This window comes from Euphorbia lathyris, chromosome 1 (assembly GCF_963576675.1).
Source record: "Euphorbia lathyris chromosome 1, ddEupLath1.1, whole genome shotgun sequence".
NCBI lineage: Eukaryota > Viridiplantae > Streptophyta > Magnoliopsida > Malpighiales > Euphorbiaceae > Euphorbia > Euphorbia lathyris.
The window spans coordinates 61182293-61204149 of record NC_088910.1 but is presented as its reverse complement, the minus strand read 5'-3'; the positions used below and the strand labels follow the sequence as shown (position 1 = coordinate 61204149).

Sequence of the window (21857 nt, the reverse complement as noted above, 5' to 3'; positions counted from 1 at the left end):
CTGGAATTCTATTTCGGGACAGCCTCATTATGACGGGAGCGTTTCCAAGGCATCAAATATTGATGATTATGCTGTTCGTTACTTGCATAAGCTGGTCTCCGGAACAATTTTTGCTCGAGAAAATCAAGCCACTATGCCGCATGCAGACCTTACAGCCTTGTGGAGTATGGCAATCGGGCCAAGGATGAATTTAGGTTACTGGTTTGGGGAGTACATCAGTGCTTTTTGTAAAAAGAACTCTTCGCTCATCTGCTGTGGGAGCATTGTGACTAGAATTGCTGAATCCATAGGGGTTTTTAAGCCTGAGGACCACTATCGGCTCACTATTGTGAACCACCCGGACCAGATTGATCTCCGGAGTCTGCAGAAAATGTTGTTTGGCAAACTGGTAAATGGAAAGTGGGTTTGGATGGCGGACTTTGTTGCGGCCAGGAGAGTCGAAAGCCGGAAGAGGAAAAGTGAACCAACTGTGTCGGTATCATCGGATTCTGAACAAGTCGAGTGGCCAAATGATCTGGATTTCTATAAGAAATGTGCAAAGATTTTGAGCGAGGACATCCTTGACAAGTTCAACGCCCTGTTTGATCAAAACCAAGCCAACCGAGAAATGATATTTGCCCTTGAGAAAAAGTATGAGTCACAACAGGGATCGATAGACATGCTCAAAACCATCTGTATTGAGGAGCATGGCAAGGAGAGTCCATCCAGTTTTCCGTCAAGAGTCCGGTAAGAAAAACACCTGAAACACCTGCTAATGCTAATGTTGATGCTTCCTCGAAAGGGGAGGGCATTCCTGCCACTGCGGATAGAGAGGTTAACTCCTCTCTTTCTCAGCCCGTCTGATTCATCACCTTTGTCGTTGTCCTAGCATTTGGTAACATCTAACACCCTTACTTTATCAAATTGTGCACTCTGCCTATGTTATTATGCTATTATTGTCTATATTTTGCTGCCTTCCTGATAACATTGAGGACAATGTTCCGTTTTAATTTGGGGGTGGGGAATTACACATCACAACATATGCAGGCATAACATGATAAATGCTTATTCAGGTTGTTAATTTAATTGATTTGGTGAATAGCAAATATCCCCTTGAGATTCTTTGATGTAAATATCCTTTGTAATCTTTTCTTTATTATCTCATCTCCCTGTTTATGAAATCTCTTCGATTGTTTTGTGTTCACGGGAATCACTGTACATACTATGCGTTTTATGATGGATTTGTCTAGTTTTAGTTGTTTGAATTTTGTCTCCCCGAGTCTGGAAGTTCCGAAAATTTTGAAATTTTTAAATCTTCTTTCACAATTAGAAACCCTTCCCTTATTGCATTTCCCCAAAAATAGTGAGAACTCGAGCCTACAAATGCATCTAAATTATGCATTGATTTTTTTTCTGAGTGGGCCATCACTCACTATCTTTAGGGAGAGTTTGCCTTGGTTTGCCCTGTTGAAATGGAGATTCTTTTTAACAATCATAGGAGGAAAAAGGCAACTAGATTCCCTTTCCACTACACAAAAAGCCACATGTGTTTTGCACTCAAAATTTCAGGATAACCAACTTGAGCCATAACCTGTTCTTTCTAAAAACCATGCAAAGAAACCCCTTCCTTTCACTGATATTCCTAAATACCCTAAATCCTGTCTTGTGCTTCAAAAACCAACTGCTTAATTTGAAATCATATGTTTTTAAAGATACACAAATCAGGAAAACAAAGGCGATTGAGCAGATGATGCTAAAGAAAAGATAGAAAGGAACCTGGGAATCATGTGTTTGGATGGAAAAATCTTTAATGATTGTTCACTATGAATAGAAAGGGTAGTTTGTTATGAGAATCAGGATGTGTGGGTCGGGTAAGGAAAGAAATGCTAAGATGTTGAAAGCTGAGTAGGTTAAATAATTTGCATAAAGACAGAATTTATACACTTAAATAGCTTTTCACTGTCAAACCAGAACCTGAGCCCAACATTACAACCTTTGTCAAGTCCTTTGGACTATGTTTGGAAGAATTTTGACCCATAGATTCAGGACCAAAAGGCAAACTCACACCCTAAGGGTGTGGTGACTGAGCTAAGGAGTAAAGTTGCATTCTTTTTCCTATGGTAAATAAATGCCATTCGAGAGTGAGTGAATTATTCCAGTCCTTAGTGAGGCATGTCTGGCGAGTTGGTTGCTCCTTGTGAAAGTAGAAGTCTAAATTTTAAGCTTTAAGGAATTTCTCGATTAAAGGCACACAGTTTAAAACAAGCTTTAACTTTTCAAAGAGATCATAGCTCGCATCTGTCAACTACCCCACTGAGTAAAACAATTTCTTTTCTCCGTATCATTCTCTGTAATATTTCATTCCTAACTCTTCTTCTGTTGAATTCCTTTTTCTTACATTTGGTTGCTTGAGGACAAGCAAAGATTCAATTTGGGGGTATTTGTTAGGCATGAAATTGACTAAGTTTTAACACGATATTTATAAAAGAATAGGGGTGTTTTCTGTTATATTGCAAGAATGAAGGGTTGATTAATGTTTTATTGCAGATAAGTAAAGATTATGCCAAACATGCTGGAAACAGCTTGTTTCGCAACTGCCAAAGAGGAATGGAGCCTTTCTATGATCCAACGGTCAAACGCCGGATAATCTGATGACGGACAGCGACAGAACAGAGGTGGGCGTGGCAGAGGCAGCAGGTGGAAAGGTGTTTCAGTGGCGTTACCTAAAGTAGCATGATGACAAGAAGTTTCGACCCTTGAGTGTTCAAGGGTCAAAAGGATCCATAATCATTTCTTATTGTTTAGTTTTAGTTGGAGTTGACTTATTTCTGTATTATTTTAAAAGGGTACTTTCGGGTACCGATTTTGGCCCCGTTCTTTCTCCTTTAAATAGATGTAGCAAAGGGAAAGAGGGGAGATCGGATATTTTGTTTAGAATAGAAAAGTCACTGTTTAGGCGATAGAAGAGAGCTCCAATGGAGTTTCTGAATGTAACAAGAACTTCTGATTACTCACTGCTGGATATGAGTGAGTAATCCATTTTGAATGGGCACGGCCAGTCCGGGCCGGTGATGTAAGTTTTATAACTTTTTGCAATGAATATGTAGTATTTTACCAATGATGTGTTGATGAGGGTTTATATTTCTGTGCTTTGGCACTTATGCATGTGATAGATGAATGTTAGGACACTGCTTGCATCTTCACTGATATCTCTATCTATCTCGCAACCTCGAAGCAGACATGTTAGATGGTTGTGTCTAAGGTTTTCTTAACAAGAAATGCAGCTTTGATCTTAATGCAAGAAAGAAAGTTCTTTTAAGACGCTATTGGTTTTAGTAAATCTTAGAAACTTAAGAACACACGAAAGTTGACTTAAGTGGACATTAAAGCTGATACTTTGACTTCATTGGTATTGTCACTAATTCGTTGGATTGTTGTACGACCTTGCATTACCTGTTCGGCAGTGCTTAGCCTGTTCTATCTTTTACACTGTCATCTCTTTGTCATATCTTTTATAGAATTAGCACTCTTTTGTCTTAACTGACCAAACTCAAACAATCAACCCTACTAAGAAGATACCTTTACACACACACTGTTCAGCAACGATTTTCTAATATAATTTTGATCTCAATCCCTGTGGAGATGATACTTGACTTATCACTTTATTACTTGTATCTAGTACACTTGCTAGAGTCACATCTGAGGACAACACGGTGTCAGAATCGATAAAAGGCATGTCAATGAACTCGATCTTGTGATGAGAAAAGTGGCAAGATTTACGGCCCTCTTCCTCCGTCGCAATATCGAACGGTGCTCCATATTGAACTCGTAACCTATTGACTTCAGTGGCTTTGGTTTTGTTAGCAACTCTTTTTTCTCTAGGCATGTTTGTGTGAAATTGGTGAAAGAGATGAAGAGATTTGAAAGAGATAAATGGTAGAGTAAAGATAATGATGGTGATTTAGGGAAGAAGAAGATGAATAGGGTAAAGATATATTGGGAAGGTGAGTGAATCTTGGTTTTGGGAAGAGTAAAAGATGATTGATTGGTGTAAATAGAGGTGATGTATATAGGTGTAAGTTATAGGTATTAAATAGGATAGATTAATAGGTATGTAATTTGAGTAGGAATAGGAATTAATGCAAAATTCAGCCCAAATCCCGTCACACAAGTCGCATGTCGCGACTGAGATTTTCAAAATCTCAATCGCGACAGCAAGACCTACAGGGGATGTAATTCTCCTAAAACTTGGTTCTTTCGCTGTTTCAACTGAGATTTCAGAATCTCAACCGAGATTCCGGAACTGCTGGCTAAAAATTGGATATTTTTTACAATATCAACATGATTAATTCAACTCCTCTTGTAATTAAGTAACATTAATGCTAAGTTTAATTCCTGAAAACAAAACTGAAACATTAAATTGAAGGAAAACCTTAGGTTTTGCCTTAATTAAAAGATACATTAATGATAAAAAAAATAAAATGAAAATTTATTAATCATAATGAAGATAATTACATTAAATACCTTACTAGATATATACATAAAAACAAAACATCTATGTACATAAACAACAAACATATTTACACTATGTACAATCAAACAATAGAAATTTAAACAGTATCCCTATGAATTGGAATACGACGTGCAGTGGCCCTGTCAATCTTCGCTTGTATGAAGATTTGTCTTTCTCCAGGAGAAAGAAATTTTGGACCAGAACGAAACTCTCTCTTTACAAGTCCCTCACTTTCCAAAAACTCATAATTAAGAATAGGAAAGGGTTCCTTATCAGTCCAAGGAACAAAAACTGATCCCTTGGTTCCTAGAATTATTCCACATATAATATTCCCAAACCATATTGTCCGGTTCTTCGAACGGGAAGCGACAACTAATCCCTCCATCAAAATCTTTGAGGAATTAACTGTGTTACCTTGGAAAATATCACCTAGCACATACAAATCTGTATCCTGCACGACACTGCTTCTGACTCGACCAAACCGGCTATGACAGAGAAATTTGTGAAGATACAGTATGGAGTTAGAATTTATTGATTCGTTGTAGGCAAGACGTGGATTGAATCTCCAAAATCCCGTCAACATTCTCCATATAGCTGTAGAAGTCATATCTCTGCCGGGATGGTGCGGAGTGGTGTCCCGTGGTGGAAAACCAAACCAAGCATGAAGTTCAGGATATCCAAAAGTGAATATCTTACCCTCACAATGAAAACTGAGACGAACACGCCTCTTGTTGACGAAACGAACAGTAGACAGAAACTCTAGTACCCAGTTTCCAATAATAGGAAACTTCATGGATGCAAACTTGGTCCATCCCAAGTTTGTCAGATAGCGATTCATGTCATCGCTTATCTCGAGTTCTTCATTCAGGAACTCGTCCATATATAGCATTCCACAAAACTGCACATATCTAAACTGCAAATATCGTCTCCCCTCATCATGATTGTAGATGGGAAACCATGCTCCATAGCGTAAAGAGATATCTACACGCTTGCCACGAGCAGAAGTGTTCTTCCTAGCATTTTTCAGAGATTTGGTCATGTTTGTGAATAAGATTGTGTCTGTAGCCTTTAGAAATGAAGAAAGAAATTCAGAATTCTGAAAGAGATGAAATGAAATGAAAGAATTCTGAATCTACAGGAATATATAGGTTACATAAGTGAAAAGTTGTGTCTGTTGAAAATGAAAAGGTGTCAAACTGATACCTTTTGGATAAAACTGACTGAAAATCTCATCTGAGATTTCTGTAATCTCTTACAGTTATTTTGAAATGTTAAAATACTGAAAATCTCAACTGAGAATTCCCTAATTCTAAAACATGGAGAATCTCAACTGAGATTTCTAGAATCTCCACAGAGATTTCTAAATATTTATTATTTTTTTTTTCAAAAACACTTAATACTTTATGAAATATTTCAAAACATGACTAAATTGGAATTTTATTTTACAACAACTTATTTGTACACATATTCAAAAATAAAAATAAATATAAATAAAAACAAAAATAAATTAAGTTAAGTTAAGTTAAAAAATCAAAATAAAAATAGATTAATTTAAAAAGAAATAAAAATAAAAATTATAAACAAATAATAACAAAAACTAAAAATTAAAAATATGAAAACTAAATAAATTAATTCTCATAGAATTCGTCCACGAATTCAATTGTTTGAATTGGAGCTCCTTCGCAATAAATTTTGCATCGATTACCGTTGACCTTAAATCGGTTGCCTTTGGAATTTTCTAGCTCTAAAGCTCCATAATCAAATGTTTTAACAACCACAAACGGTCCATTCCATCTAGACCTGAGCTTACCTGGAAATAACTTTAATCTGGAATTAAAAAGTAAAACTGTATCCCCAACATTAAAGCTTTTAACTCTAATTTTGGCATCATGCCATTTTTTAACTTTTTCCTTATAAACCCTTGCATTTTCGTAGGATAAATAGCGTAATTCATCCAACTCGTTTAAGTCGAACAAACGCTTTTTTTCTGCGCTTTGCAAATGATAATTAAGGGTTTTTATAGCCCAATATGCTTTATGTTCTAACTCTACTGGTAAATGACAAGCTTTACCATAGACTAGTCTATAAGGTGTCATTCCTATGTGTTTTAAATGCAGTACGGTATGCCCATAACGCATCGTTAAGTTTATGTGCCCAGTCTCTCCTAGAAGACGAAACTGTTTTCTCAAGTATCCATTTGAGTTCTCTATTTGATACTTCCGCTTGACCATTTGTTTGAGGATGGTATGGCGTAGATACACGGTGGTGTACTCCGTATTTTCTCATAAGCGACTCAAAGCTTCTATTTATGAAATGAGTACCTCCATCGCTTACCATAACTCTAGGGACTCCAAATCGGCAAAATATTTCATTTAAAAACTTAACAACTACCTTAGAATCATTTGTCGGGGTTCCAATTGCTTCAACCCACTTTGAAACATAGTCTACGGCTACTAATATATAGTTTTTGCCAAAAGAAGAAGGAAAAGGACCCATGAAATCGATTCCCCACACGTCGAAGATTTCAACTTCCAACATGTTTGTGAGAGGCATCTCATCTTTCCTTCTTAAATTCCCGGTTCTTTGACATTTATCACAACGGATAATAAATGAACGGGCATCTTTAAACAGGGTAGGCCAGAAGAATCCACATTCTAATATTCTAGCTACTGTTTTGCTTACGCCGTTATGACCTCCATAAATGCTTGCATGACATTCTAACATTATAGAGTCATATTCAAACTCATTAACACATCTCCTAAGCATTCCATCGCCGCATGTTTTGAACAAAAATGGATCTTCCCAAAAATATCTCTTAACTTCCGAAAAGAATTTCTTCTTTTGCTGAGAATTTAATCCATTTGGTACAACATGAGCAGCTAAGTAATTGGCTATATCCGCATACCATGTTGCTATGACACTTTGTACTTGCATGAGATACTCATCGGGGAAATCATCTCGAATGCCTAATGTTTCACCGATGGGACCGTTTTCATCTTCAAGTCTTGATAGATGATCGGCGATAAGGTTTTCAATTCCCTTTTTATCTTTAATCTTTATGTCAAATTCTTGTAATAACAAGACCCATCTAATAAGACGCGGTTTTGCATCTTTCTTAGCAAATAAATATCTTAAAGCTGCATGATCAGTATAGATAATGACTTTAGATCCTAGCAGGTATGACCTAAACTTATCACATGCAAACACTACCGCTAGCATTTCCATTTCAGTTGTGGTGTAATTTAACTGTGCACCGGATGTGTGACTCGCATAATATATAACATGAAGTTTCTTATCTTTCCTTTGACCTAATACACACCCTACAGCTAAGTCACTTGCATTGCACATAATTTCGAATGGTAAATTCCAATCGGGTTTCGATATTATAGGTGTACTGACTAAAGTTGTTTTCAATGTATTGAAAGATTGTAAACAATCCTTATTAAAATCAAAAGTTGAATCTTTCATAAGCAAATTAGTAAGTGGTTTGGAAATTACAGAGAAGTTCTTTATAAATCTCCTGTAAAAACCTGCATGACCTAAAAATGACCTTACTCCCTTAACAGTAGTTGGTGGGGGTAATTTTTCTATAACTGAAGTCTTTGCTCTATCCACTTCTAAACCTTTTTCAGATATCTTATGACCTAAAACAATTCCTTCGTCTACCATGAAATGACATTTTTCCCAATTTAATACTAAATTCGTTTCTTCACATCTAGACAATACTTTATCTAAGTTCTGTAAACATGCATCGAAAGAATCTCCATAAACTGAAAAATCATCCTAAAAACTTTCATGATATCTTCAATGAAATCATTAAATATTGTTGTCATACAACGTTGAAATGTTGCTGGTGTATTACATAGACCAAAGGGCATTCTCCTATATGAAAATGTTCCATAAGGACATGTGAAGGTTGTTTTGTCTTGGTCATCCAGGTAAATGTAAATTTGAAAGAATCCGGAATAACTGTCTAGGAAACAATAAAATGCATGATCGGCTATCCTTTCGATCATTTGATCAATGAAAGGTAGAGGAAAATGATCTTTCCTAGTTGCTTTGTTTAGGTTCCTATAGTTTATACAAACCCTCCAACCGGTGGTGGTTCGCGTAGGTATTAATTCACCTTCTTCATTCCTTACAACAGTTATGCCTCCCTTTTTAGGTACACAATGGATTGGACTAACCCATTCACTATCCGAGATCGGATAAATGATTCCATTGTCTAAAAGTTTAGTAATCTCATTTTTTACTACTTCTTTCATGTTCGGATTTAAGCGTCTTTGCCTATCCGCTTTAGGTGGCTTATCTTCTTCTAAGTGAATTCTATGCATTACGATACTAGGATTAATTCCTTTTAAGTCTGAAATTTGTCATCCCATACTTCCTATCCTATTTCTAACAACTTCTTTCAATTTTTCTTCTTGATCATTTGTTAATTTGCTAGAGATAATTATAGGTAGAGAATTGCCTTTGCCTAAGAAATCGTACCTCAAATGTCTGGGTAATTATTTAAGTTCTAATTTAGGGGGTATTACAATCGAAGGCGGAACTGGTCCATCTTCTCGAATCAAAGGCTCTGGGTCCTTATCTTCTAATTCTTCACCCATTATAGGTTCTATTATTTCTTCTTTTTGAATAACGTCATTGACACATTCTTCAACTAAGTCAAGTTTCATACAAGCGAATTCCTCCATAGGATATTTCATCGCTTTGTTCATATTAAACTCGATCTTATCTTCTCCTATCCTTAAAACTACTTTCCCTTTCGACACATCAACTAGAGCACGTCCCATGTTCATAAATGGTCTACTAAAAATTAGTGGACAATTAACGTCATATGCAAAATCTAATATAACAAAATCGGTAGGAAAAATAAATTTATCGACTTTAACTAAAACATCCTCAATAATACCATACGGTCTCTTAGTGGTTTGATCCGCTAATTGCAAAACCATATTGGTACGTTTGATATCTTCTTCTAAACCTAACTTGTTAAAAATAGACAACAGCATTAAGTTTATACTTGCTCCTAAATCACAAAGACAACTTGGGAATTCAATATCTCCCAACTTACACTGAATAGTAAAACATCCGGGATCTTTGAGTTTAGTGGGCAGAGTATTCGACACTATTGAACTATAGTCCTCAGTTAGCGAAATAGATGAAATTCCTTCCCAACTAATTTTCTTCGAAATTAAATCCTTTAAGAACTTACCATAGTTAGAAATTTGCGTAATTGCATCCATAAATGTTAAATTAATGTGCAAATTTTTAAGTTTATCCAGAAATGTTAAAAGTTGTTTGTCATAGTCCTTATTTCGGACTTTGTGCAGAAAAGGTGGTTTGGGTACAAAAATTTTTGTACTTGAGTCAATTGGTGAACTTTTTGTGTTTGATGTATCTTCTTTGGACTTTGGTAAATCAGTTCCTGGTAATGTTGCATCTCCGGGCATTTCCGGACCTAGATAATTTTTCCCTGAACAAAGAGTGATAGCCTTTACCTGCTCTTTCAGATTTTCTTCCGTATGGCTGGGAAGACTTCCCTCTTTTCGGGATGGAATTGATTTAGCAAGTTGACCAATTTGGACCTCCAAATTATGGATGCTAGATGAGTGGTTTTTAATAAGCTGATCGAATTTATTTTCGATCCGTTTAAAACCATCGTCGTGATTACTTATTTTTCCACTGATAGCATCTATGAATTTGTCGATTTTAGAAGATAAAGTGCTAATCGTATCTCTTGACTGATTTTGATAATTACTGGTACGATTTTGATTAGCATTTGTATTATTATTGTTATCTTTCCAATTAAAGTTAGGATGATTCCTCCATCCAGAATTATAAGTATTACAATAAGGATTATTAGTTTGGTTTTGCCCTTGGAAAAAATTTACCTGTTCGATCTCACTCATATTTTCATAATCCACATCCGTTTGGATTGGATTACCATTGGTATCGCACGGTGCCATAAAGCTATCAATTTTGTGCGATAAGGCAGAAAATTGGGCTTGTAACATCGCGACTGGATCAAAGTTCACTATACCTTTAACCGATGATGTGGTTGAGGATGATGGTTTTGCCACCGGTATATGTCCACGTTCCGCGGGCCACATACTGCTATTGATTGCCATTTCCTCCAAAGGTTCTCTTGCTTGGGTTGATGTCTTCTTCATAAATAGCCCTCCCGACATAGCATCTAATGAACCTCTAGCTGTAGGATTTAGTCCATTATAAAATGTTTGCATTAGAAGTTCAGCGGGCAATTGGTGGTGTGGGCATAAACGTTGAAGTTATTTAAAACGTTCCAAAGTCTCATAAAGAGTTTCATTATCATTTTGAGAAAAAGATGTTAACTCTTTTATGACTCTTGCGGTTTTTGCTAAAGGAAAATATTTTGATAAAAATGCTTGGGCTAATTGTTCCCAAGTTGCAAATGTTGCGCCTGGCATCGAAGTTAACCATTCTTTGGCTCTATCCTTCAAAGTGAAAGGAAAAAGGCGAAGTTTGATTGCTTTGGCAGTCACATCTAGTATTTTAAAAGTGTCACAAATTTCAAGGAAATTTCTCAAATGGGTATTAGGATTTTCGTTAGGTAACCCGTAAAATGTTACATTATTTTGCAACATATTAAGCAATGTTGGCTTAATTTCAAATTGGTTTGCGGTAATTCTGGGTCTAACGATACTATTGGTTACACCGGCCACCCCTGGCCTAGCGTAATCCATAAGTGTTGGTGGGTCTGCCATAAGATCTGGCTCGGTATTTGTCTTTAATGGAGTTTTGTTTTTGTTTTTCTTGTTTTTCTTGTTCTTTTTAATGATTTTTTCAATTTCTGGGTCTAACAGGTTTGGTGCAATGCCTGAACTTCGAGAACTGCGCATGAACCTGAAATCGTGCACGAACCGAAACTACCTTCAAAACAGAATTTGAAAAATAAATATGTTAGTAAATTAAAAATTAATAAATTGCAAAAGTTAAAATAAATATGTATAAACCTAGATTCGAAATAAAACACGAAAAATCTAAATTTTTGTTAAAAAATTTGGCGTTCCCCGCAACGGCGCCAAAAACTTGTTGAGCGATTTTCGCAAGTGCACGGTATACGCTTGTATTAATAAAAGATATCGAACCCACAGGGAACGCTTTTTAACTAAAACTTATTTTAATTCAGTTTTATTCACGTCTTTAGGTTTAACTTTAAGAAAATCGTTTAATTAATTGTATTGGTTTGGATTAATTAGGATTAGATGAGAATGTTATATTAACTTAGAGTACAATTCTGTCTTGAGAATTAATCACAAGCCAGAAGCTTTTGTGAAAGAGAAATATGTATAAAACTTGTTCGCATTAAGCAAAGAAAGCAACTATAACTTTGGTAAGATTATGAACATGTAATAATTCAAGAATTTATGCAATTAAATGGCTTCGAACTGTAGAAATCTCTCTGGATCGGAGCAGATTTCTACCTTAATCAAATTAGTATTTTATATCCGATAAGTCGTGTTAACGATCATATCATCCGTAAAAACTAATTCTTTCAAGTGTTCAACAAAGTTTCTTTGTAAATATAATTGTATAAAACGTTTTAATAAAAACACCAGTTTATCATTTTGAAAATCATTTTGTCAGAACAACATCAAAATAACGACAGGAAGAATATATTGAATAAGATAAATGTATTATTAATGAATTGTGAATCTTCACAAGTTAACAGAGAGGAAGAAACATGGATAGAATTTTGACGAAAACTTTGAGATCCGGGTTGTCAATCTTTCCCTCAAACTCCGTAGGTTTGTCAGACCCTTTTGCGCTTCAGCCATTAGTTCTTCTCGCTGAATCTTCGGAATAGAAACCGCTAGGTCCACTACCAGAATGAGAACTTGTCTCTGAACAATCTTTGAAACTAAATTAATCACTACTGTGTTTACAACTATTCTAAGAACAACTTGTGTACATCAAGTTTGTTTTTACAGAAATGTAATCTAAACTTCTAACTCTTTTTTGAATCAGAATAATAACAACTCTCTAAACTATAATTTCTCCAACTTTTCCAACTCTTGAATTCTGAAATGAATCACTTATTTATAGTTGGTGAATGGTTGTAATTGAAGGGTCGTGTCCGCTGGTGGAGGGTCGCTTTTATCCAAACGAACAGACGCGTTTTTTGGATTTCTGACATGTGAAAGCTGTGCAGAATTCTTCGTTATCTCAACTGAGATTCCGAGAATCTCAGTCGCGACAGGGGGCACGGAAGAAGGCTGACGAAAGTCGAATTTTTGGTGACTGAGGTTAGCGTGTGGCGATTGAGATTTTAAGAATCTCAGTCGCGGTAGGGACGTTTTCCCCGTCTCTCGGTTGCTTCTTGTCTCCTTGAGTCGGTCTTCTGATTAATACGTATTTTTGGCACGTAACTTAGGTTTTTCCCTCGTTTTAGCTCCATTTTAGCTCCTATTTAGATTTAACCAAATAATTAAGTACCTTGCATCAAAGAAGTATATAAAGACATAAAAATATTCTAAATGAATATAATTAGCACGATTTTAATGCAAATTTAACGTATTTATATGTGATATTTTAGGTATATTTTGGGCTTAACAGCAATGATTGCCTCTAAAAGAATCGACACGAGATCAAAGAGAGAGTAAGAAAGATAGTAATTTAGCCGGGATAATTTCGAAACAGTTCCTTAGCCTTTTCTTTGTGTTGGCCAAAATTCCTAGTGTGGGGGTCTATTTATAGACTTCTCAAATCCTAACCCTAGTTGTATTATTTAATTAATCAATTATAGTTCAATTCGGAATAGGATTACTAATTAAATCCACTGCCTGGTGGGCTGAACAGATTTCTTTACAAAATTGTATCTCTTGAATATTAAATTTAGTTTATATTTATTATTCTAAAATTAAAGAAAAATCATCGTGAATTTTGAGAGCATAGGGAGAAAAGCATGAGCAAAAAACATCACAAGAACCCACCTAGTGAAGATACCATACTTGAAATTACACTTGTTTGTTGCTTCTTCTCATCAATGGTATGAGATGAAATTATATGAGATGAAGTGAGGGAAAAAGAGAGAATGAATGAGATGATTGCCATTGATGAAGGTTTCTTAAACTTTTGAATTTTGAGAAAAAGAAGAAGAAGGTAGTGTTTACAGGGATGACACCGTTTATCCAAATAAGTAAGTCTGTTAGATTAGGGCATAATTGCAGGTTTGTGAAAAATTCAAGGATAGTTTTGTGGGTTTATTTGATATAAGGGCATATCTGTTTTTCCGTGATAATACAGGGGCAAATATGTGTATTAACCCTTTAATTTATGTTAGAGATAATTAATTAGAGTTATAATCACATTAAAACCTCTAATTAACATTATCAGATAATCCTATAATTTAATTTACAACTATAATCTAATTATAATTATTAATCAAATTAATTTATCCCTAATATACTCTAAATTTCAGCCCATGCTTTAATGTCCCACTAATTACAGTTTCGTTCTCTGGTTCCAAGTCCCATGTGCGACCCATTAGGTCATTATTGCTACTAGTCGTACGTATATAGCCTTTGAAATTAATTCATCCTGATTAATTTCAACATGTATATAACAGAATGTCTTCACGAGCTATTACTGGCAGAACCTAAGACATTCCCCCAGTACAAATAAGAAGTCAGGTTGAATACTGACGTTAACCTTTCCGTATTAAGTGCAGTATAATTCGATCCTTCATCAGCTATATCATGTGGACAATTCCTTATAACCATGGAACATGTCAAGGTTACATATAATGAGGAGTCTGTTTTTACTTGTCCAGGTTGAATTTACTCTGAAAGATAAGTTAAGTGAAATTTCCATTTCTACTGTCAACTATATCACCTTGCAAGGATTTCAGTCAATTCACCACAAGCGGCCATTTGGATATATCTCTCATTTATCAGGAGTGACGAATGCTCAATCTAACATTATTTATCCTGCAATTACTTTACGTGATACCCAACCCTGCTCTCACACACCCCAGGGCCTCCCCTGTAGTGGATCGTGCTCGCACAGAACCAAAGCATCACACTCCATAATCTAAAATCACTAATTAATAAATGTTTGAGTCTGAGGATTACTTATACCTACTAATACCAATGAGATGTACAGTTGACACTCAGATAAATCTATCCATGCTGTTATCTCAAGTCGGATCCCAATCCTAATGAACTCCTTCACGAGATCCATGTAACTGTCTAGATATCTCCATATCTAAAGCTTGTGAGATCAGCTCTCTGTCTCGATAGAAAACACTATTACATGCAAGTCTCAATAGTAATATGTCAACCCCTATAACACATTACTTGACTTGGGTTAATTTTAAGTTTATTGGTCTATTATAAAGTATAGTCTCACTTCATGCTTGTATGAACACTTTATAACTACTTAAATAAACTTGGGATTACTTTTCTTATGAAAGATTAATGTCTTTTATATATATAGGGTGCCTTCTATGCTTACTTTGTTTTTGACAAAGTAAGTTTTACTTTGTTTTTTCTACCATTGGATGAGCTTACTTTGTCAAAGTTCATCACCATCCAATGGTGGAAAAAACAAAGTAAAGCTTACTTTGTTAAAAACAAAGTAAGCATAGCCTAACCCATATTTACTTATGCTATATCTGATTAAACAAATGATTAAATAAACAATTTATTCATTAATATTTATATCCTAAAACAATTGTCTTTAGGGCACTAAACTCCCACAGTAACAACTGGTCAGAGACGGGTCGGCATCCGACCAACTCGCTCTGATGCTTAAGTTAGCAAAGGTTAATGATAGATTGAATACAATAGGAATTTTGGTAATTGTGATGTTTACATACCTCTTGTGGATTGCTCACCTTATCTATATATAGTAGTTGCCAGGATAACTGTTGTAATCCTGAGAATGAGCCCTAATGACTCATTAGACACGTGTTGATCTTCGGTTGACTCTGCAATTTTCAGACTGCAATGACGTCAATTGGTGCACCATGCCATATAGCAAGCGTGCTTCCAAGTGTCATCGTTTCATTAGGCCTACGGCCTTTGGACCGTTATGATGTCAAGCGACGCATTCTGTCATGTACCCATGGTCCTTTGCATAACTGTTTCTCATGATCTAACGATTTTCCTTCCTTCATCGTACAAATACTGGGACGGATGGTGGATATCAATCCACGTGACCCGAGGGTACCGTTCACATCTCTACGGAATATTCCTTACTTCATATTGGAAAGTTCATGCGAGTCTTCTTCATTCAAACAGTAACATTGATCCACGTGTAAGAGATGTTTTCATGGAAAGTTCATGTGAGTCTTCTTCATTCGAACGGTAACATTGATCCACGTATAAGAGATGTTTTCATGGAATATTCTTTGGGGTATAAATATATAAATAAATTTATAAAAATGAAATATATTTAGATTAATTTATGAACAAAACTTTACACTTGAAAAGAAAATTATTTTTGTATTTATTTGTAATGAAGAGAATGATTATTGAGTGATGTACATGCTAAAACGGAAAAGATGAGAGGAAAAAACATGAAAGGGGCGCGTGATCGGATGGGTGATTGTTAGAGCACCTCTAGTGGTGCTTCTAAGGGACTGATTAGCAATTATTTTGAAGTATCTGACCACTATATTACATAAAATTTACTGTATCCGAAATTGGATACCCTCCAAATTCAGATACTGATCTATGTCAAAAATGAAAAGAAGAAAGAAAAAGGGAAGGCTGGGTACGCGCTACAAATTTGTCTAAAAAAGCAATGGTGGTCTTCAAACGCCATCAAATGGCGAGTAGCATGAGAAAAGGAAATTTTATTAGTGGGGTCCTAGTAAAAAACGGTTGCAATCCTCTTTCTTTTGATATAATAGTAATTTAATAATAATTTAAAAGCTTTCATTTGGTCTTCTTCTTTTTTTTTCTTTTCAATATTGTTCAAATATTTAATAACAAAACAAAAGCTTTTCATTTACATCAATCCAAAAAAAACGGTAACAAATATTTTTTTGTTTTATATAAACGGTAATATTAAATTTCAAATGATATTTAACGGTAATATATTAAAAATAAAAACTATATAAAGCTTGATTTTGAAATGTTACATAAAAAAATTCAATATTCTTACAATTTCATATCAAAATGTCTTCCGATAATAGCGAAGAATTTTTGACACAAGGCCAAAGGATGGTGGAAATGATGGAGGAAGATGATCTAGAGGATCTCAATATAATTGAACAACATGTCCAGCAATCAGAACCTCGGCGGAGGAAATATGTGAGACGTGATCGTGAAGAAGCTGCAGAACGACTTTTCAGTGACTACTTTTCTCCTAATCCAGTTTATTCGGAGGACCAGTTTCGCAGAAGGTTTTGAATGAATAAAAATTTGTTTCTACGTATAGTGACAGACCTGGGAAATCACACAACATATTTCCAACAAAGGGTTGATGCCGCAAAAAGGAATGGACTTACTCCGCTACAGAAATGCACTGCGGCTCTGTGTATACTTGCATATGGCTCTCCCGCTGATGCCCTCGATGAGTATATCAAAATTAGCGAGTGTACGGCTTTAGAATGTGTTGAAAATTTTTGTCGTGCTGTTATCGAAGTGTATGGACCTGTGTATATGAGGAGGCCAAATAATGCCGACGTTCAGCGCTTGGTTCAGATGCACGGGGAACACCATGGATTTCCTGGGATGCTTGGAAGTCTTGATTGCATGCACTGGGAGTGGAAAAATTGTCCAGTTGCATGGAAAGGGCAATACACTCGTGGAGATCATGGGTGTCCAACAATCATGCTTGAAGCAGTCGCTTCTGTGGATTTGTGGATATGGCATGCATATTTTGGTGTTGCTGGGGCGAATAATGACCTCAATGTTTTGAACAGGTCAACTTTGTTCAAGGAGACACTAACCGGAAGAGCTCCATCAATACAGTTCAATGTTAACAATCACACATACAAATTGGGATACTACCTAACAGATGGTATATATTCCGAATGGGCTGCTTTGGTAAAAAGCTTTCCACATGCCCATGAACCTAAGCGACTCTGCTATAAAGCAAGACATGAGAGTGCAAGAAAAGATGTTGAACGAGCTTTCGGGGTACTTCAAGCCCGTTTTGCAATAGTACGCGGACCAGCACGAAGTTGGAGTAAAAGAAAAATTCACGACATTATGGATGCTTGTATCATACTACACAATATGATTGTTGAAAATGAGCGTGGCAGATACTCGAGAGATTTTCCTGAAGAAACTTGTCTAGAAACACTTCCTGAAGACGTTCAAAGTGGACATATTCGGGATTTCGCGCAATATCTTGCAAGGGATACAGAGATCCGTGATAGAGCAATGCACGGTCAGCTCAAATTGGATCTAGTAGAGCACATTTGGGAACGTTTCGGAATCACCGACCTGACTGTTTAATTATTATTTTAATTTAACGCATTATGTTTATTTTTTTCCAAATGTACTTTTTTATATTTATAATTTTTATTCAACTGCCGAATTGTTTTTCCAAATGTACTTTTTTTATATTTATAGCCGTTGGAATATAGTCGTTGGAATATAGCCGTTGGAACGAACGATTTTTTTTCTAATTAAATAAATTAAACAAATAATTAAAATTTATTTTTGTTTGAATAATATAGTAAAATTTATTTTTTATTGAATTATTAATGATTATTGAATATATATTGAATATTATTAATAAATACAAATATTTGAATTAAAAATGAAGAAATTAAAATGTTATGACGTGTGGGACCCATTAAAGTAAGGTAAAAACATCTAACCACTAAAGGAGTTTTTGTAAAGAGGGTGTTTTATTATGGAGGGTGTTTTGTAATAGTGTTATTTGATGATGTGGAGGGTGTTTGAGTACCTAACCACTAGGGATGCTCTTAGGATTTTCTTCTCATTTCTTTTAGAATTGATTTGTTTTGAAATGCATCACATTGGCAGAAGGTAGTTGGTAGTCTGATATAGAGTACTCAATTTTGACCTTTTAATAACTATTACAACAATTATAAAAATATGGGTTAATTATCAGTAGATGCTTTGGGTTGTACCGATTTACAGATGGGTACTTGTGGTATTTTTCTTTAAAAACGCAACCCCATCGTTGTAAAATTTTATATTTTTTTTTTACTTTACCAAATTTGACCTATAGAGATCTCACAATGAAAATTTTCAAAAACTAAAATTGTTTAGTATCATATTTACTATGCAATCGCATTTTTTATTTTTCAAAATCATTATTTTTTGAGTTTTCTCTCTCTAAATATTAACTTTCTCTCTTATGAAAAAAACACCTAAATGACCTCAAACCTAAAAAGTTAAAGAATTAAAGTTGCTTAAAATATCATTTAACTCTTGAAAATTTTCATTACGAGGTTGTTATCGGCCAAATTCTGACAAAGTGAACCAAAATACAAAATTTTGTAACCATAGGGTTGCGTTTCCAAAAAAAAAAAAACTACATGACATCTATATATAATTAACCCTAAAAATATTACAAGTTTGGGATATTTATGCTTTCTACATATGCTATGAATTTAAAAGTGTTAGAATGATAACCAGATTAGAATTGGTATCCGCTCATAACTGATAAAGTCTTATCAATGTTTTTCAAAAGAAAAAAAAAAGGTTTTATCAGTGTTGTGATAAAATTTGACTATCATTAAACCTAATTTATCCGCTATAAATAGAAGTTATTGTTAGGCTCTGTTCTTTATTGCTGAAAAAAACTGAACTGAACTGAATTGAACTGAATTGAATTGAATTGAACTGAATTGAACTGAACTGAACTGAACTGAATACTGCTGAATACTGAACTGAACTGAACTGAATTTAACTGAATACTACTAAACTTAACTGAATACTACCGAACTGAACCGAACTAAACAATAATGATGATATTAGACTTTAAAATAATTTAATTGATAATATTGGACATTAATAAACTTATAATAATAATAATGATGGTTCTAATAAATTTAATAATATCAATAATAAATAAATAAATATATTATTAAAGATAAAACTAAATTGAATATCAAATAAAAGCTCGGCTTGATAAAATTTTGGCTCGATAAAAGCCTATAAAATTAAATAAAAATGAGTCTAATTTAAATTAAAAGTACAAATTACATACAAACACAAATTTACATATAATTTAAAGCCTATGAAATCAAATACAAATTTTTATATGAATACAAACTCTTAACTTTTTATTCTAATTAAGGGTTAAAGTGTAAAAATATCCCTAACGTTTTGGGTCATGGGTAATTTTACCCCTAACATCTAAAATGGTGCAATTTTATCCCTAACATTGATAAATTCGATAAATTTGAGTGCAATTCCTAATTTTTAAATATGGAAGCATACTTTAGTTTTAATTTTTTTATTAAACGATATATACTTTAATAAACTATCATTTCTTGACTATCATTTCTTAACTTTTATCTAATTTATAGATAATGATAAACTATAAATAATAATAATAAATAATAATAATAAATTAAATAATAATTATTATTATAATAAATTATATATAAATAATTATAATATAATAAATAAGGATAAATTACTGAATGCTGAAACTGGATGCTGAAACTGAATGCTGAAACTGAACTGAACTGAACTGAACTGAACTGAATTGAACTGAACTGATTGTTACTGAAATTAAGTGATAAAGAACAGGGCCTTACTCGGTTGGATACACTCAAATTGTCCAAATATTGGCTGATTCTCTTTCCTCCTAAACTCTTTCAAGTTATTTTTAGTTCGTGGTTATTATCGCGTCTTCTCTCGAAACAATTTAAAATAAAATTGTGTGATTGATAATACAATAGTGTTTTAATTTTATTTTTTGAGTAATGAGCATTTAATTTTCATGTAACCCAATTTTTATATTTGAATCTAAATATCATATTTAAAATATGTATAAATATTTGTTAAACCATTGGAAATAGCTTGAATTCAATCAAAATTATGTTTAGAGAAATGGTGAAAGTATTGAGGTCCTCTTGCCCACTACTATATTATTGTGCGTTTCTTGTAAAGTTGAGCAACATTACAAGAATGGATTTATAAGCTACCAACACTAAAATATTACCATAACTTGATGTCACTCACACTACCAATAATTGCAAGTTACATTTCTTGTAATGATTGTGAATAATTTTTATTGGGATCATTTTCCTGCAAAATTATTTTTTATTGGAATCCCTCCTTCTACCATTTTAATTATTAATTAGATAATTAATAATTGAGATTTAATGAATAGATTCCGAAAAGGATATTTACAAAACTGTCCCAATGAAAAAATCATTTATACATTTAGACTTATTTAAATATATTCTACCAAACTAGATTCTTCCATTTCCAGAATATCCATAACATTCTCATTTTCTCCCAACCTTCTCAGACTCTGTTCTTTATCACTTAATTTCAGTAACAATCAGTTCAGTTCAGTTCAGCATTCAGTTTCAGCATTCAGTTTCAGCATCCAGTTTCAGCATTCAGTTTCAGTATTCAGTAATTTATCATTATTTATTATATTATAAGTATTTATATATAATTTATTATAATTATGATTATTATTTATCTATAATTTATCATTATTTATTATTATTATTTATAGTTTATCATTATCTATAAATTAGATAAAAGTCAAGAAATGATAGTTTATTAAAGTATATATGATTTAATAAAAAAAAACTAAAGTATGCATCCATATTTAAAAATTAGGAATTGCATCCATATTATGAATTATTTTTCAAATTTATCCAATTTATCAATGTTAGGGATAAAATTCCACCATTTTAGACGTTAGAGGTAAAATTACTCCTGACCCAATACGTTATTTTTGCACTTTAATCCTTAATTAAAATAAAAAGTTAAGAGTTTGTATTCATATGAAGATTTGTATTTAATTTCATAGGCTTTAAATTATATATAAATTTGTGTTTGTATGTAATTTGTATTTTTAATTTAAATTAGACTTATTTTTATTTAATTTCATAGGCTTTATCGAGCCAAGATTTTATCAACCCAGGCTTTTATTCGATATTCAATTTAGTTTTATCTTTAATAATATATTTATTTATTATTGATATTATTAAATTTATTAGAACCATTATTATTATTATAAGTTAATTAATGTCCAATATTATCATGAAAATTATTTTAAAGTCTAATATCATCATTATTGTTAAGTTCGGTTAAGTTCGGTAGCATTCAGTTAAGTTCAGTAGCATTCAGTTAAGTTCAGTATTCAGTAGTATTCAGTTAAATTCAGTTCAGTATTCAGTAGTATTCAGTTCAGTTCA

The 21857-nt window shown here is 33.8% G+C and overlaps 1 non-coding gene and 1 pseudogene across 1 annotated transcript; both read left to right on the top strand.

Annotated features, from left to right (window-relative positions):
• The first annotated feature begins 10756 nt into the window (after positions 1–10756).
• LOC136216198 (small nucleolar RNA R71) lies at positions 10757–10863 on the top strand. The gene has a single exon (XR_010683188.1). It is a non-coding gene; the product is annotated as a small nucleolar RNA R71 (small nucleolar RNA).
• A 5799-nt stretch (positions 10864–16662) lies between these two features.
• Positions 16663–17949, top strand: LOC136218281 (uncharacterized; annotated as a pseudogene).
• Positions 17950–21857: the final 3908 nt, after the last annotated feature.